The 6,240-nt window shown below is 45.0% G+C and overlaps 1 long non-coding RNA gene across 1 annotated transcript; it reads right to left on the reverse strand.

The window, feature by feature from the left end:
• Nucleotides 1-3,740: 3,740 nt before the first annotated feature.
• Nucleotides 3,741-5,038, reverse strand: LOC119272856. The gene is made up of 2 exons (XR_005134800.1): nucleotides 4,995-5,038; nucleotides 3,741-4,009 (listed from the first exon to the last, which is right to left on the reverse strand). It is a non-coding gene; the product is annotated as an uncharacterized LOC119272856 (long non-coding RNA).
• Between the last annotated feature and the right edge of the window lie 1,202 nt (nucleotides 5,039-6,240).

Below are 6,240 nucleotides of genomic sequence, written 5' to 3' on the forward strand. Positions count from 1 at the left end.
TCAAAATGTATAAACTCATAATATAACTGTCATCGTAACCTTAAGCGTGCGGACCCTACGGGTTCGAGAACAATGTAGACATGACCGATACACGTCTCCGGTCAATAACCAATAGCGAAACCTGGATGCTCATATTGGCTCCTACATATTCTACGAAGATCTTTTATCGGTCAGACCGCATAACAACATACGTTGTTCCCTTTGTCATCGGTATGTTACTTGCCCGAGATTCGATCGTCGGTATCCCATACCTAGTTCAATCTCGTTACTGGCAAGTCTCTTTACTCGTTCTGTAATACATCATCCCGCAACTAACTCATTAGTTGCAATGCTTGCAAGGCTTAAGTGATGTGCATTACCGAGAGGGCCCAGAGATACCTCTCCGGCAATCGAAGTGACAAATCCTAATCTCGAAATACGCCAACCCAACATGTACCTTTGGATACACCTGTAGAGCTCTTTTATAATCACCCAGTTACGTTGTGACGTTTGGTAGCACACAAAGTGTTCCTCTGGCAAACGGGAGTTGCATAATCTCATAGTCATAGGAACATGTATAAGTCATGAAGAAAGCAATAGCAACATACTAAACGATCGGGTGCTAAGCTAATGGAATGGGTCATGTCAATCAGATCATTCAACTAATGATGTGATCCTGTTAATCAAATGACAACTCTTTGTCTATGGTTAGGAAACATAACCATCTTTGATTAACAAGCTAGTCTAGTAGAGGCATACTAGTGACACTCTGTTTGTCTATGTATTCACACATGTATTATGTTTCCGGTTAATACAATTCTAGTATGAATAATAACTTTTATCATGATATAAGGAAATAAATAATAACTTTATTATTGCCTCTAGGGCATATTTCCTTCACACTACGGTGCTTCGATTCGAGGTAAGCTCTACACGAAAAAGATGCACCTCGATGCTACGGTTCCATTCAGGCGATCGGTTCGTAGTTTCGTCGGCCGTAAGTTCTTAATCTCGTGTTCCCTTTTGGAGCTATTCTGGACGAATTTTGTCAGATTCGTCGCGCACGATCGATCATTTGAAATTTCCTTTGACGAGCAGCATAATCTCGCAGTCCCTCACAACATTCGTGTTTTAAGTTTTTGGTTTCGACGATTGTAGCTTAATCTCTCTTTCAACAGCAGTCTATTGCACTGACGCCGCCATGTCAAGCTCCTCTGTCCTCTGCCCCGAGCCCTCCTATTCGTACCTCTCGACGCCAAAGCCCTTCCCCTTGATCTCCTTGCCCGCGTGCTACTACAGTAGAGTCGTTTCCGACGTCGCTCATCTCGGCCTACTCTCTGTCGTCCTCCTACTGCACTGACGCTGCAATGGCGCGCACACTGCTTTCTTGTGTCCTCTGCCTTCGCGCACACCGCAGTTCACCGCGCCGCCGACGGGGTCGATCATCTTCGCCTCCTCTCTCTCGCACTACTACACTGGAGTCATTTCCGGCGTCGATCATCTCGGCCTCCTCTCTCGTCGACTGCACTGACGATACCATGGCTCGAGCACTGCATTCTCCTTCTTTGCCCACTGTCTTTGCGCGAGCACCGCAACTAGTTCACCGACGGTGTCGCTAGCCGTGCCGCCGGCGGGGTCGCTCGTCCATGACTCCATGCTCGTCATGTCGGACACGGCGCCACGGCCACTATCCACCGCAGTCGCCATGGTCCGAGCACATTGCATTTCTTCTCCTCCTTCCTCTGCTAGCTCTTAGCCCTGTGTGCTAACTGCAAGTGCTAACTCTTAATCATACCCCATGCGGGGCAACCAAACAACGTGTAGTTGCATGCGTTGAGACAATGCAGGCAACCAAACAACATGCCAAAGTTGATCCCCTAATGCAGGAAGTTCATATGCAGGCAACCAAACAACTCGCAGATGTCGCATATGAGGTTGTTTTTTCAGAGCCAAACTGGATTGAGATGTGTATGCAATGCAGCTACTGTTCCAAACAGGAACCAAACACGCCCTTAAAGTACATCTCTGCTTGTCATAAAGTTTGGAAGGTGGAGGGGCTCCAGCTGCCACGACGATCAGGGCTTGGGCGCTTGGCTCCCTATCCAAAATTTCCGGCAAGTAGATGAGGGGTGATGAAATTGCACCACGCATGAAATCGTTGGCATGCTTAATTAGGCCACACATAGGCCACACATCTCGCATAACATCGTCATCATCCACTCTCGTTCGTTCGTAAGCACTCCCTCTGTAGAGGGAGTGGTACGATGACGATGCGGCAACAACAACAACAATATTCCTCTGAACGCAAAAAAAAAAACAATATTCCTCGTATAAAAGAGCATATGGATCGTATCGTACTGGCTCAATCACCAGTTGGTTAAAGATGCATGTCTGTACGTACCGTATGGACGAGGCAACCAACCGCTTCTAACCGATCGATCCGATGATTGAGCGAGACCAGATCCGCGGCGACGTATTCGTTGCTTGCGCTGCGAGGGGCACCCCATGCACGTACACACATGCGGAGAGCAGAGCGCGCTCGCGCGCGGGGGACACGGGGTGGACGGACGCGCGCACGCTGCACGTCTGCACGACCGTACGCGCCACAGCCACAGGGGCCGGAGTGGGCCGCGCGTGGTGGCTAGGCTGGCCATGTGCGCGCGTGATCGGCCGGCCATTCGACCGATCGCAAGTAGACGGTGGTTCCAACGCCCCCATCCTCTCCGTCCATGGTGCTACAGTACATGCATGCATGCGCATCGAACCACACGGCCGGCCGATTGATTAACCGCCACCAATCAGCGAGCTAGGTACATACACAAGATTAGCCTGTAGTACGTATCATGTAATCTCCGATTGATCGCTCGCCCGTGTATCATAGCTCGTTACCCGCCAAAACGGTCACGCCATACACGGGACGGGCTCGATCATTGCCACCTGCATTCTCGTGCTGCATGCAGCAGGCATGCAGCGTCGCCTTTGCAGAGACTGCGGACCAATTAGATTGGCCACCGACGGACCTACAGCTAGCCGAAGTCGATATATACAGGTAACCATCACAGGGCCGGTCACACCGTCTGTCAGCCTCCGTGCAATAGTTTGGTATCCATGTGATGCGCGCACACAGCCTTTTTGACCGGCAACGTGCAGTTGTAGTACTGCTTTGCAATTGGCATGTCTGCTGCTTTGCTTTGATCTGAGCAATCGCCCTCTCTCTCTCCTCACTACTAGAGACATGAGTTTTAGCCACCAAGGTGATCGGTTGCTAAAGGTACAAAATTGGTGGCTAGTGGTCTATTGGTACCAACACTACTTGGTCGCTTCGTGGTGGCTATAGTCTAGTTGCTATAGATATTGAGCGACCAACATTGAGAACCCTGGTCACTAAATGTCATACCAATAGCTACCAACCAAATCTGGTGACTAATGGCATCTAGGGACCAAGGGAGACTTGGTGACTGATGACATCTAGAGACCATGGACGACTTGGTTGCTAAAAATGTACAGCAACCATGTACATGGTTAGTGGTTAGAGATATCAAGTGACCAGCCAAGGCTTGGTGACTAAAAGAATGCAGAGACCAACTACATGTTGGAGACTAGACATCTTTTGTAACCAAAAAATTGTAAACCTTGGTAACTACAGGCATGAGAAAGAAACTATATCATAGGTACAATATATTGTCACACGCTGACATTTGCAGTATGCAAGAAATCTCAGAATTTTAGACATTTGGCAGTTCAGAATCAACATTTAGAAGTTCAGAATCAACATTTGTAAACTTATGATCCAAACATTACATGCTAAACTGAATTTTGTTTTGCAAGTAGGAAATACCACTCTAGCATTTGCAAAGTACAGTACCACGTTTAGTACTGATCTGAACATATGATCCAATCAGTAAACCCCAATATGATCCAAACATTACATTTAGCATTTGTACACTGAATTTTCTTTAGATCCAACTAGTTTTCTCTTCTCAGTCTTTAGCGCGAGTATTGCTTTCCGCTGCTCCTCCAAGGTCATCTCCTATATAATGGTGGCCAGAGCACATGTTATTTCATTAACAACACCAGACATAACAAACATCAGAAAGAGTGCAAGCATGCCAATAAACTAAGCTAGAGACACCAAATTGTCAGTCACTTGATCAGCTTTGCCATAGCTCAAAAGCTCAACAACATCACAGGAAGAAAAACTGCACACATACACAGGAAATACATTTGTACGTAGCTAACTCTGAATCACCTACCTACTTTGCCACCTACCTACTTTTAATTTCTACTATACATTTGTACATAGCTAACTCTGAATCACATTATTCTCCAACTCCCATGGGTCAGAAACCAATAACTATCCAATTGTCCACCAAGAAACGTCGCTGGATAATGAACTAACGAATCGTGTGAAACCAACATTAAGGAACATGGTCAGGTCAGGTCTAGCAAAAGTAAACAGACTGCATACGTGATTACATCCAAGACTTGAGCTAATCTACGTACACTTAATATTATCAGTGTCGCAGCAAACTAATCAAATAAAAATGAGCACATTAAATTAACTTAAACTGGTGTTAATAACCAGAGTGCATGGGTGGTGGCAGAACTCGACTAAGCGAGAGTAAATGTGGTCAAGAGAATTCAGTCAGATAAGTAGATTGATCTGGCATTTTGAAGAAGCAACAGGGTGGATCTAGGTGCACCGGCACACCCAAAAATTCAGAGGCCAGTAGTGTTTAAGGCTAGCTAATCGTCAATGAAGAAATGGCAAGTTAACTAGTGCCAAGCCGTGTCATTCGCTCAAGACGAGAAAGACAAGCTTGTGCCGGGGATTAACTAATAGAATGACTAGGTAAGGCAGAGAATTAATCGGCAATGCAATGTGCCTTTCTTGAGATGTGGTAGCAGGCACGAAAAGCAGGGAAAGTGCAGCATTGAATCGTGTCGGCCAGGGGAAAGCACTGCAGGAGCGTGTTTGGTTGGTGAGGTAAACAACATAAAATAAAGCTAGCAACCTGATCATGAATACCTGGACCCTCCATCCGACACCAGAGAGCCTGTGATTCACAAATTTGGACCATCAAGATTAAGATCATGAAGAAATTTGCCAAATCACATAGTATTTTGATTGTTTGAAGCAGAGGCAAACTGATCATACCATTGCCAGAAGAAGAAGAAGTTGGAGCAGGTCTATATCCTGGCCTCAAATGACTGTTGAAAATGTATACATGTATTACTAGCTATACATTAGAATTTGTAAGTCCATATATTCATGATGAGTATCTTCATTTTCTGTTACAGAATTATTAGCAAGAACTATCTTGATTAGAAGATCTCGATACCAAGTACACTGCTATATCTAAGCAAGCTGCAGGTGTAGGAGGCATCATCTAAAATACCAGTGCATGGGAAAAATAACATTACCTTGCAAATGATCTTGGAAAACTTGACATCCTTTCTACAGTGTTAGACATCAGCGAACCTGTGGCAGAAATTGGAATGCTTTATAAAAGGCAATATGCTACATGTATTTTTAGTGAATAAAAAATGCCAAAAATAGTTGAGATTGATGTGTTGCATACCTATTCCGTCAGATGGCATTGGCCGCTCAGTTGTGAAACCTAGCCCTGTTGCACTAGTGCCGTCCATAGGAGGTGAAATGCCAACCAAGTTAGACACGACACTTTGTAGCCAATCGATCTTCTTCTGTTGAGCTTCAAGTTGAGATTGTTGAGCCTCAATTTGAGTTTGCTGCGTAGCAACAATCTCCTTTGTAGAGGCCAATTCTTCCACTACATGCTGAGTTGAGCTTGATGTGCTTGAGTAAGCCCTTCTATTTGGTTTTGGTCCATGACCCCGACCTCTGACGTAACCATATGCCTTACCTAGCACATGCTCGCAAATCTGTTGCTCTGTTAAAGGTACTTCACCCTCCTCTATAGGTTCCTTTTGCTTTTGCAACATTTCTTCCTGCATTAATAATTATTTGTACCTATATCATGCACATCTTCCTAATAATAGTGCATCATCTAGTTCTGCCATCACTACTACTTAAAAGTACAAGAACAATTTCTTGCTCTCTAGTTCTCATTTGTATCTAAGTATTCCCATTGCTTAATCTCTCTCAACAGAAATTAATTTGTTACATGGTACTTACATGTTTATTCCTGGCATCTTCTGATGCCCATCCCTTCTTATCACTAGAGTAACACTCCTTGTATAGTCTGATATCGCCACAATTCTGATAATACAAGATTCAAA

This window comes from Triticum dicoccoides, chromosome 3A, assembly GCF_002162155.2.
Source record: "Triticum dicoccoides isolate Atlit2015 ecotype Zavitan chromosome 3A, WEW_v2.0, whole genome shotgun sequence".
NCBI classification, from domain to species: Eukaryota; Viridiplantae; Streptophyta; class Magnoliopsida; order Poales; family Poaceae; genus Triticum; species Triticum dicoccoides.